This window comes from Adiantum capillus-veneris, chromosome 15, assembly GCF_014529385.1.
Source record: "Adiantum capillus-veneris isolate H3 chromosome 15, ASM1452938v2, whole genome shotgun sequence".
NCBI lineage: Eukaryota > Viridiplantae > Streptophyta > Polypodiopsida > Polypodiales > Pteridaceae > Adiantum > Adiantum capillus-veneris.
In genome coordinates this window covers 61524279-61537221 of record NC_140945.1, presented here as the reverse complement: position 1 = coordinate 61537221, position 12943 = coordinate 61524279, and the positions used below count along the sequence as shown (strand labels likewise).

The window sequence follows — 12943 nt, the reverse complement described above, 5'->3', positions numbered from 1 at the left end:
CTGCTCAGCAAGATAAAAGAAAGGTCCAAGGCAAAGGAAGTAGAGATTGAGACAGCCAAACAAAGGGAAGCGGAGTTGTAGAGAAATTTAGAGAATGCTATGTCTGAATCTGAAAGTCATAAAGCATCACTCTATGACGCGGAAAATGAGATAGACGGTTTGATACTCCAACTAGTCGAGGCTTCAAGAGAAGTAGCAAGTGCACAGGAAGCAAGGGAGCGGATAGAGGATGAGTTGGAGGCGGCTAAGGATGAGCTCATTGAGCTAAGGGAAACAGTCGAGCTCCAAGAAAGAACAATCACTAGACTCAGGTCTACCCCTAGAGCTAGCAGAGCAGGAACCGAACAAGAGGAAGCTATCGTACCAGTTTTGGAAGACCAGGTCCGAAGCTTACAAAGAGAGCTAAGATTAGAGCAAGTGCAAAGGTTGCACATTGCGGAGGGATCATTGGCCGCAGAGGAGAGGCTCACATTAGAAAATCAAACACTACGGACAGAGAATGAGGCCCTCCGCAAACAGCTCCAAGATCTACAAGAGCAACAAAGGAGAGAGACAGAGACACCACAAGAAGAATCAGGTGGAGCATCCATAGAGCTACCAGAAACTGGAGAGGCAACCACAATTGAAGATCCAGCCCCAGCTCAAGAGGTGGCCTCGACTTCAAGAATCTCTGAAGAAGAAGAACAAAGGCTCCATGACCAAATACAAAAGTCAGCAGAAGAGAGTGCCAAGGCGGAAATGGAATGGGAGAGGAGACTCCTAATCTCCATTAGACTTCAGGGACTAGACACAAAAGTGCTCCATGAACAGTGGATGCAACCCAGCCTGCCTTTCCCTTTGATGAAATTTGAAGTGCTAAAGACGAAAAAGAGACTAGAAGGGGAGGAGTATGTCGCTCTTTACGAAGGCGACATCACAAAGGAGGAACAATCAAAGAAGATAGTAGATTCACAACCTAGATGGAGTAAAGGTTGGCTGAACAAATACCCAGCCTACCTCATCTACTTGGTGGAGGCACCAAAGGAGATCCGGGAGGATGCAACCTTCTGCCCGGTGCCAAGAGTCAGAAACTGGAAAGAGCATGGCAGGATTGCAGAAAAGAAGCCAAATTGGCTTAATTATCCCAGGATGCCAGGACCAAAGGCAGGAGAGAGAATAGGTAAAGCCTACATGGTGAAAACCCTAACGGGCACCATCAAGCTCTTTACTGGCTCTCCTGACCTTTCATGTCAGATGCTCAAGAAAATCTGCAGGACTCTCTTAGCTTGCATTGAAGTGTTCGCGCCAGATAAAGCCACGACCTCGAGTCTACTATCGACGGCCGACACGGTGTCTGATATGATGTACGATCTTTCATTGCAGCCTTCTCCAAAAGTGTTACACCTCCTATACCAAAGGATTATGTTTTTGCCTAGCTTCCACATGCAAACATTCGAAGAAGCTTTCTACACCGGCTTTTGCACCCACGAAAGCAAAATATTCGGCCCAACCTTGACCATCGGCAACCTACGATACGAACCACATTTGCAGATGCTCAAGACGACAGGACTTTATTGACCAAGCATAAAAGTCATGTCAGGGACGACATGAACGCGGAGGGGGGGGAGTGTTGAGCCAGCAGAGGATCACACCCACATTTTTGCTCACACTCATCATTTTGTAACCATTGATTGTAATAAATGTCTTTCCGACATTAATTTTGATTTGAGCCATTCATTAAGTAACGGGACTCAATTGAGTTTCCAGCTTGTAATCCCGAAGTAATTTCACTTGCTGATGTAATTAGTTAGAGATGTTCTCACCTCCAAGGCTGAGGTATATAAGCCAAAGTTTTTGTAACCTAGGGATTCAGATTATTAATCAAAGTGAGTTTTTGAGCGTCGTGATTGTGTCTGAGAGAGAGAGAGAGTCTTATCTACTTGCTACGCGAGCTACGGAGCCGCCATTGGAGAAGCGACACCGCCATTGTGTTAGCAACGGCGAGAGCTACGCACAGATACCAAGAGTGCGCACTATCGGCTTCTATGTGTGGTAATTTCCTACGAGCTTCGGTGTGAGTTTTCTTCCAACTCGTGTGTCGGAATTGAGCGTGCAGCATATCTATAGAACCACAACGAGTAGAGCTACACATTAGTACCATCGGGGTCAAGTTTCGATCACCTGTATATTTCGGCCTGTCTTCATACACGTTAGTATTTCACGGCCACCTTGTCGGATCTCATTCATTTTAAGTCCATAGGTGCATTAGCTGGGTTTGTGATTGCCCTTGTTTGCACATGGAAGTACAAGAAAGCTGTTGTTGGCACAAGAGGTTGGAACTTCAACTTGGAGAAGCGCAAGGAAGCACAAGAGGGCGCAACTCTTCAACAAACAACGCGTAGAGCTTAGCTTTCTATAAATTAAAAAAACCTCTCTGAAAGAGCACGCGCCGGCGCGCACTCTTTCTGAGACTTTTAGAGAGAGAGAGAGAGAGAGAGAGAGAGAGAGAGAGAGAGAGAGAGAGAGAGAGAGAGAGAGAGAGAGAGAGAGAGAGAGAGAGAGAGAGAGAGAGAGAGAGAGAGAGAGATTTGCAGTGGCAGAGGCAGCCATGGTGCAGCGCCTCACGTACCGCCGCCGTCACAGCTATGCAACCAAGTCCAACCAGACCGCCGTCACAGCTTGTGTTTCAATATGCAAAGACAGGGGCCAAAATGTGTAATCACTGGAAAGCGTATTCAGGGGACTCCACTTCTACGACCTGCCGAATATCAAAACACTCGTTTGAGTAAAAGGAAGAAGACGATCAATCGTGCATTCGGTGGTGCTTTGTCAGGAAGTGCCATCCGTGCGAGAATTATCTGGGCTTTTCTAGTCGAAGAGCAGAAGATTGTGAAGAAGGTTCTGAAGATCCAGAAGTCCAAGGAGAAGCAATCTGCGAAGGCCCAAGCATAGATCATTAGATTTCGTGCCTAGTGTTGGTGCAGCTAAGGGTGCTGAAACTAGATTTTGAGAGATTTTTGTAACTTTTGCTCTCTCCTTTTCCAAAGGAAGTGTTCACAGCTGAGGTAATTTTAAAACTGTGAAAGAGGGCCCTTGATCCATACCTGTGCAATAGAGAAGGGGTATTTTAATGAGAGAGAGAGAGAGAGAGAGAGAGAGAAACTTCATCTCAGCTTGGCACCATCTTTACTTTTTAGTGCCCGCGCAGGATAGAGGAGGAGGGGGGGGGGGGGGGGGTGAAGATGGCGCGAGACCAAGCCTAACCAGGTGAAGATAGGGTTTTTCGTGGCCATGTCAAATAAGCTTTAGTAGCAGTGGTGATGGGTAGAAGGCAACAATAGCACGAATCAAGGGGCATGTACAAAATTAGAGATCATTCACATTGTTTTTTGTCGCGCCACCCAGCTACCTCCATATTCCAACATGCAGCCTCTTGCCACCTCTGCAAAGCTGGCTCCTTATATGCCTTCAAGTCCCACACCATTGCTCGCGACCATGCACGTTACCCAGCTGCACTTTACCGAGGATGAAAGTACGACACGGTGTCAACTTGGCAATAGCCATAGTGTTCCAAAGTCTATGCTCTCTCCTTCCTTCCTAATTACTCCTGGGGCATTGCACGAAATTGTCCCACGTCAGAGTATAAGTTTGTTGCCTGTGTGATTGAGATGGACGGCCCTAAGGGAGGCATGTAGAGAAGGTGTTAGGGAAGGGAAAAGAAACAATACGCTGGTAGAGAAGCGTCCTCCTCCTCCCTCGACTTCAACACTTATATACTACATCTCTCGTTTATTCATCTTTGTGAATATCTTCTCTAGCTCAGATGTCGCACCCCTGCTCTGATAAGCGGCCACCTCCATTATCCATCGTCTTTTGGCCCTTGCAAGTTGCTTGTGCATGGAGCGCATACTAAATGCATTAGTAGTGTGCCAAAATTTGCATTAATTTGTTGCAATGGCATGCCTCTTTTATTGATGCCCTAGCTTGGCCTTTACAGGTAATGTAAGTCAAGCAAGTGAAGCATGTGTTCACCAACTTGGCCTCATCATTTGAGAGAAACAAGCTGGCTAGCGCACACAAATTGGGTTGGGGGCGCGAGGGGGGGGGGGGGGGGGGTGGACGAGAGAGAGAGAGAGAGAGAGAGAGAGAGAGAGAGAGAGAGAGAGAGAGAGAGAGAGAGAGAGAGAGAGAGAGAGAGGAGAGAGAGAGAGAGAGGAGAGAGAGAGAGAGAGGTCTAGTGGATCTCATGATGATGATGATGATGACACTTGTCTTCTCCACCTTGCTAGTCAACATCTGTGTAGATCACTACAAAAGCTCACTATCGGCCAACCCTAAGTGTGATGAGAAACCTAGTAATGGCAGCTACATCAAAATCTGATTGTGCTACCAATGTGCCATTACGCATTTTGCATCGGTGCGATAAGGTTTCAAGCACCATCATTATTAAGCATGCAAATTTGCTATGGTGCTAGCTTTCAATGTCTGATTGTGTCAACCAAATTGCCTTTATGCATCCCCCATTGGCGGAATACAGTAAATCGAGTGCCAAACGAGAGGGCTTCATTCCGCACCTCCTCTCATCATGCGTTCTTTGCTCATATAATGTTCGAAAGCATGCCACATTAGTATAGTAAGGTTTTGGGCACAAAATGAGGGGAATGCTCCTCCTATCTTGATCCTCAGTAGGAATCCTTTGCACTCTCATCCCGTACGCTACTAGAATGCATATCGCATAAGCGTGGTGTGTGCTTATGCGGTGTGTTCCAAGCATGAAACAAGATAGCATCTAGAGATTATATTTAAATGTCTTTTGTGTAACTGCATCATTACAATCACTCAATTGATAACATTGAGTGTGTCTATCTCATGCAAAATAATTGCATAACTTAATTATATATTACATTTTATGTACCAACCTATATGTATCTAAACATTGTTCAAGAAGATGTGATGAGAATGCATCAAATTCTTTGCCTATGTAGAGTGACCATGTTAGTTTGATCACATACTGGGTTGATTTGGTCATAGAGACAGAGCTTCAAGATGACAATGATAGTCAAGATATCGGTTTAGGGTCTCCACATGAGTTAAAACATGAGGAAACACCAATTAAAGTCTCATTGCAGATAGCTCCCTTTGAAACAAGACTAGAAATGTGACCAAGTATTTTTGATGGGGATGATAGTGCATTACATATGGAGAAAGGAGAGGATATATTGTCCAAAACTAGAGTTTTTAGTTGCCTTGAGTGTCATCATGTGCCACTATGAAGGCTCATTCCACATGCAAGAGTTTGAGGCTTGAGATATGATGCAATCAGTGCTTTAAAGTCTACATTTTCTAGTGAAGGATATATCAAAGGGTAGGGAGCATTCATTGTTTCTTTGGAAACATGTCAAAAGGAGAAAGCACAAGTGATAGGTACCCTAAATAGTCTTTCAATATCACTGCTCTCTTTGCTCAATACAATAGTAGCTTATTTCTTTTTTTATTAAAAAGCCATTATGGAGGAGTGGGATTTGATATGGAGACAAATCACAACCATGAGGATGAAGAAGAGCTTGTTGCACACCCTTGGTTGGAGTCCCTTTCTCAAAAGATTTTCTTTTGGGAGGGGAATCGTAGAACTATGGCTTCGCAAGCAACCATCAAAGAAAAGTACACCACTAAGGTGTCAGAGATTTCTCTATTGACAAGTTACACAATGTTATCAATTGCTGCAAACTTGATGTTTATTTGTTACACAATGTTTATTTGTTGCGTGTTTATTTGTTGCTACAAAGGTGTCAGAGATTTCTCTATTGACCAGTTTGCAACAAATAAACACACACGTACACACAGTCTCGCTCGATTTTTCTATTTGCTTGGTAAAGTTCGCTCGATGTATGGTAAGACTCCCAATTGAAGCCAACCATATGCCATAATCCATAACATGTACCTTACCACAAAATCCATAACCAAAAACTCATGCCCAGGTACCTTTCCACAAAAAAACCTAGGTAAGGTCCTAAAGCGGCAGAAAAAACCCAATATGGCCATTTGTACAGCTAACATCACTCCCTTAGGTGTTTATCCCCATTGGTATAGTAAAATTCCTTGCTTCAATATCTAAGAGGCACAGTGAATGTCTGTCGAAAAAAACCAGTCAAGCAGAGTTCTACCGAAAAGATCAGTCAAGTAGAACATTTAATTTAAAAAATCATTTGTCTATATATTTTAACGCTTTTATGAGAGCTAATGCAAGCAGTACCAACCAAATGTTATGCTAATAGAAGCAATAAATCATCAATGTACAAAGATTTTTTCAACACAGGCGTGAGGTAAAAAAGCCTAGAAGAAAACCTGAGTAGTTTGAGTAGCGAGCTCCATAGCTCGAACAGTGAAGCAAGCGGTAAACCACCTTTAGTCAAAAAAACAGAAAATACACACAGGCTAAGTGAGGGGCAAGGTGCGCCCTCACCTTATTTATAGAGGTTTGGACAGCTTGTTCCCGAGCATGATCGATGAGAGAGGCGAGCCGCCCTATAGTGTCATCAAGTGATGCACAGAAAGCCTTGCAAGGGGAGATCCAAAGTCAGGATGTGCAGGCCACCTAGAAGATGTAATGAGAGCCCGGTATTTCACTCACACTCCTTATTCTAGGAGAGTCATTTATGCAAGGGCATAGTCCCATAGCCCATTAGGGGTATTTTGTGAGTTAGTATCCCGTTGTTGTTTAATGAGTGCTAAGAAAACGGGGGGGGGGGATATATCGAAGGAGGGAAAAGGAACCAAAGTATTCACAGTAATCAAGTGTGTGTGTGTGTGTGTGTGTGTGTGTGTGTGTGTGTGTGTTGTGTGTGTGTGTGTGTGTGTGTGTGTGTGTGTGTGTGTGTGTGTGTGTGTGTGTGTGTGTACTCGCCCTAACCCAGGCACCACACACAATGGGTCGGTAGTAGGCCCATTGTGTATGGGCCTACTACCTTATGAGAGAGATGAGACTCTCTTTTTGGAATAATATTCCAGGCCAATTATGCCGAGTGAGAGCTTGTATGATGGTGTTTCGGATCTTATTGTGATTAAATCCATTATGGCAGTATTTTTTAACTAGTACAGAAATCTCTTCCCAAGCCAAAGTGGGGGTAGATTGTAGCAGGGCTACAGTGTCACTTCACAGGACATACAGTTGGACAGTGGGTTACACTGGGACTGGTTCACACTAGACGGACCCTCTGGACGGACATCTGGTCTGGGAGTGACACGTGGCAGGGTACCTATCGACGACCGACGGTGGCCTAGTGGACCTCGTGGCCAGGTCACCACATGGCTGACATTTATGAGCCGTTGGTGGCTCTTTACGATGGTACATATCAGTAGTCGTTTGGGGAAGTTCTATTATCTTGTACGTAGTGGTCTAGAGCGAGTCTTACACAGAGCACTGCTTCACCGTCCCTGCACATCTGAGCCTCGACACCCCATTTGTACCTGTGAGTCCTGGGCTAGAGCTGAATGTGCTGCCACGCCAGAGTCTGTACATGGTTCTTTGAGCTAGTCGAGTCCACATGTTCTGGTCCACTGTTGTGTCTCTATTGTTATCCATTGTTCCTGTGTTTCATTCTGTTTGAGAGAGTTTCCATTTGTTTGAGTGAGATTGTCACGCACATTGCACTGAGGGGCACCCACACTGTTGAGAGCACGACACATTATCCGCGCTACAGGTGCTCTCATTTTGGCGATCACGGTGGGACCTCAACTGAAGTCTCACTCTGTTGAGTATCTGGTTTCTTGGCTTCGCCTGTGCAGCCTGTTGGTCTGGTCCAGTTTCACCCTTGACAGCTTAATCTAGCTGGTCTAGTCTCTCGCCTTGTTGGTCTGGTCCTCTCTTGCCTTGGTCCGCCGCCCAGTACTCGTCCTGGTCTAGTCCTTCTCGTCCCTGGTCTAGTCCTTCCTCGTCCTGGTCCAGCCAGGTGGTCTAGCCAGGTGGTCTAGTCACTCGCCCTGGTCTAGTAGAGTCTAGACCAATGTTCAGCCAAGTGAAGGTCTTCTTGCCCAAAGCTTGGTGGGGTTGGCGGTTACTGCATGACACATACAAGGAGGTCTTTGGAGCGTCAAAGTGCACTACTGAGTCCTCTGAAGTACTACCACAGAAGACGTCAACCCTTGGTGCCCAGTAGAAGCATATTAACCCCATCACCCATACCTACTCATACAGCTACCTCCATTCCTTCGATCGGTTCTACATCCTCCAGGTCACCTTCTTCGGTAAGGCTCTCCCCCATTTTGTTATAGCAAGCTAGGGAGCAACAGACTCAGGAGCAAGAGGCCATGGAGGAGCTCACAAGTGTTCTGGCAAAGGTGAACATCAAGTTCCCTACCTTTAAAGGTCTCTCCGCAGAAGATGCAGACGACCATGCTCGAAGGTTTGTCTCTCTTTGCAGAGGTCGTGGCCTCAACAGAGAAGACGCATACCTGGTGATCTTCCCGTCCACCTTGGATGGTCGTGCAGATAAATGGTACAGCCAGTTTGCTGAAAACCACTTTACTACTTGGACCATGTTAAGACAGCAGTTCTGTGAAGCTTTCCGACCAAGGGATTATCAAGAGAAGATTCTAGATGAGTTGGCAAACCTGTTGCTCCAGCCCCAGGAGACATTTGCAGAGCTCATGACCAGAACAAAGTCCCTGGTCGCCAAGCTGCCTCAGCAACCAGGGGAATTCATGGTGAAGAAGTGGGTAGAGAAGGCTCTGCCTAAGACTTCTCAACAAAAGCTCAGAGAAAGTCTCCATCCTGAAGCCAGTCTGGAGGAATTTGTTGCTACTGCTACTAGAATAGAGGGATCAAGAAGGCAGTTCACTCATTCTCCTCAGTTAGATACTGCCCCTATACTCGTGGACAGTCCATCAGACCCCTTGACTTCTTTAAGAAGGGAACTGGAAACCCTAAAGTTACAGCGGGCCCTTCACGAAGAGAGATCCTTCTCTCTCAGACAGGAGAAGCCTCCACATCAAGAGGCTTATGATCAACTTAAAAGAGAGTTAGAAGAGCTCAGGTCTCAGAAGGAGACTAAGGCTATGGTATGGTGTAGTTCATGCCGCTCTCCAGGACACCCTCCACAGGACTGTCCCCTTCGCTCTTATTGCCATTTCTGCGAAAAATCGGGTCATGAAGATAAGGATTGCTACTATATAAAGGGATTGCACAAAATACAGTGAATTCTTGGTCCTACTCTCCAACAGGGGTTAGCACCAGCATCCAACATGGTTTCCCACTACAACCATTCCAACTACATGCCACCTTTGCTCAATACCCCTGCTGTCCAAGGTATGTCAAGTACTTTCCCGACTCAAAGTTTTTATAATGCTAATGCCACCTCAACCCCTCAGATCTTCTACACTTCAGCCTCCAACTCCATGTAGCAACCACCTCGTCCCCCGTTTTGTCCTTCCAATCGGCCCATACTCTGCTACAGATGCGGAGAATATGGGCATTATCAGAGCAAGTGCCCTTTACCTGAGGGGTCCCCTCCTTGTCGTCATTGCCCTGATTCAAAAGATCACTACAGTAAGGATTGTCCCACACAAAGGGCATCCACGTCTTCAAGCTCGACTCAGAACCAGCAAGAATTCACCTTCCCGAAGATAAACTTGATTACTGTGAACACCGTGCCTCAACCATCACCTGCTACTCATGTGGTTAAGCCACTGCAAGAGGAGGAGCCTGCTGGTGTCCTTACTCGGGCACAAAGAGCAGCTCTTGGTCTCAGTCTGCCCACAGGTCCACCTCACCAGTCCTCACTTCCTCAAGCTGGTCTATTTGACCCAAAGGATGAGTCCTTCAAAATTGCTCAGAGCAAACCAACTTCCCTGTTATCTGACATCGATGGAGCCTTCTTGGAAGCAGTGGCTGACTTGGAACAGATTAAGGCCCCAAAGGGAGCCCAGTTCGAAGGCGCCAAGCCCACAGCAGAAGCCATCTTGAAAAATACTTTTCAGCAGGTGTCACTATACGATATGCTAAGGCTCGACGCCACACTTAGAAGTGACACCCTGTCAGTCATTCAGTCTCTGTACCCAGGGGCTGGGCCTAGTGGCGGGCACCTCCCTGTACAGCCCTCAGAGTCTTATTTGATTTCCTATCCATCTTCTCCCCTCACCGATTATAAAAGTCCTCGTCTCACTGTATCTATTCTTGGGCACCAGCTATCCGGCGTCATCGTTGATGGTGGATCTGGAATCAATTTGATGCCCGAATTCACTATGATGGCCTTAGGTCTAAAGCCTACCCGACCTGCTCCTTTCACTGTTACATTGGCCGATCAGAGAACAGTCTACCCAGTGGGCATAGTTGACAAGGTGCCTCTGAAGGTACAAGATTTCACTTTCAACTTGGATTTTGTGGTAGTTAATCTTCCCCAGGTAGAGGGAAGTTATCCCTTGCTGATTGGTAGGCCATGGTTGCGACATACGAAAGCACTTCACGACTGGGGAAACGATGCCATGTGGATACATAATTCTGGCTCCTTGATGCAACCCATTCTCTTAGAAGGTGGTATGGATCCCGTGGTGCAGCAAGTTTCTTTGTCAATGGAAACCAAACCTAAACAAGAACAGCCTATTACACCTGAAGGGTCAGATGAAGATCTGCTCGAGTGGTTGGAGGCCACAAAATCTATGCCTTGTTATGGAGTCTCTATTCACTCTTCACTTGAAAGAACACCCTCTTCAAATGATTCCACAGTAACTAAATCTAATGTGCCACCTGAGCCTATGAAGAAGCATAGCAGCAGTAAGAAACCTCCTCTACAGGAGTTCACCCCCCCCTAAAACATCAACCCTTTTGGTGTCTGCTTCTTTGACCAGAAGAAATCTCTCCTCTGTGTCTAGCAAACTCCCTTCTCAGAGCCCGTCCTGCAAGATGAATTCCAAGATCTTGATAGTTGTATTGCTCCTGATAGCTGGGTGCTCTTTGTTTGCCACTATCTACCCTCTGTCCCTCACCCTCCCTCCCCCTCTCCCCCTCGCCCTCACCCTACTCTCCCCCTCACCTAGTCCCCATCACTACCCTCGCCCTTGCCCTAAGTCCCTCCCCCTTGCCCACTCGCCCCTACCCAACCTTCATTCACCCTACCCTTCCTCTCTCGTCCTTTCCCAATCCACCTCCAATTGGCCCCTACCCAATCCCCCTCGCCCCTACCCTCTCCAATTGGTCCATACCCAATCCCAATACCCTCGCCCCTACCCTCTCCAATCGGCCCCTACCCAATCCAATCGGTCCCTACCCTCTCGAATCGGCCCCTACCCTCTCCAATCGGCCCCTACCCAATCCAATCGGTCCCTACCCCCTCGAGTTGGTCCCTATCGCCCCTACCCTCTCCAATTGGTCCATACCCAATCCCAATCCCCTCGCCCCTACCCTCTCCAATCGGCCCCTACCCAATCCAATCGGTCCCTACCCTCTCGAATTGGTCCCTACCCTCTCCAATCGGCCCCTACCCAATCCAATCGGTCCCTACCCTCTCGAGTTGGTCCCTACCCTCTCCCATTGGCTTCTACCCAATCCAATTGGCTCCCACCCCCTTAAGCCCTCGCCCCTACCCTCCCCTCACCCATCGCCCCTACCCACCCTTCCCCTCTTGCCCCTACCCTCCCCTCACCCCTCGCCCCTACCCCCCCCCCCCCCCCCCCCCCCCCCCCCTCTCGCCCCTACCCTCCCCTCCCTTGCCCTCGCCCTACCCTCCCCTCACCTCCCCTCGCCCCTACCCACTCCCCCTTCCCCCTCACCCCTATCTAGCCCTCCCTCCCCACCCTCGCCCCTACCTACCCCCTCCCTTGCCTCGGCCCTAACCAGCCCCCCTCGCCCCTGGTCAGACTGGCATCCAGGTCAAAATGCTTCCTGGGAGCTCTATCCAGATGGACAGATGCCCAGTAACAAGACTGTTGGTGGCGGTGATGATGCCTTTAACACCTTCTTCAGTGAGACGAGATGGGAGCGAGAAAGCATGTTATTGAGTTGTGTTTGTTGATTTATAGCCCACTGTGATTGATGAACCAACATGGTTACTTACCCCAGAATTCACTTCATGCTTTCATCATATGCCCCACTGATTTCGGCAGCTAAGGCCTATCACGAGCAGTTGTCCGTTGCAGAGATAACCAACACATTTGAGCCATCGTCAATGATGGCAAAATGTGATCCTCAGCATGGTAAATACATGGCATGCTGCACAAAGGGGCAGAGAAATTTTGTGTAATCCTATCACAGCAGCAAGTTTATGAACCTTTTTGGCTGTTTCCTTGGGGCTTTCAAGCATTCACCTCGTTGCCATCACAATGCCGTTAATGCTTTTTGTTTTGCCATTAAGATGGAGCTTAACCGCATCGCGTTATTACTTGAGCTTCTGATCATCCCTCTTTTCGACAATTTCATCTGCAAGTGCAGACCAGGTCATTTTCTTCTCACTATAGTTATAGAGAGGATAAAGATGCGTTGGATCCAAACCGAGCATATCTCTTTGCTGAGGAGCCTCAGTCTTTTTTGCCGATTGGGATTCTTGGACTATGCAATCATATTGGGTTCTTGCCTATTCAAAGGCTTAAGGCGTTGCAAGCAGGACAGTGTTTTACTCCACTTTTGAGGCATGTAAGGTCATGGTTGGGCCTAGCACCTGCTTCAAGAAATGTACGTATGCAGCACCTAGTGGTTTTCTTTCACAGTTTTTTCAGTATTCCTCTCACCGAGACGGTGAGCGGTCTTGTGGCGGGCAACCTGTAGCAGGGCTACAGTGTCACTTCACAGGACATACAATTGGACAGTGGGTTACACTGGGACTGGTTCACACTAGACGGACGTCTGGTCTGGGAGTGACACGTGGTAGGGTACCTACCAACGACCGACGGTGGCCTAGTGGACCTCGTGGCCGGGTCACCACATGGCTGACATTTATGAGCCGTTGGTGGCTCTTTACGGTGGTACATATGAGTA

The 12943-nt window shown here is 47.5% G+C and overlaps 1 pseudogene; it reads left to right on the top strand.

Annotated features, from left to right (window-relative positions):
• The first annotated feature begins 2587 nt into the window (after nt 1-2587).
• LOC147440764 (large ribosomal subunit protein eL34 pseudogene) lies at nt 2588-2931 on the top strand (annotated as a pseudogene).
• Nucleotides 2932-12943: the final 10012 nt, after the last annotated feature.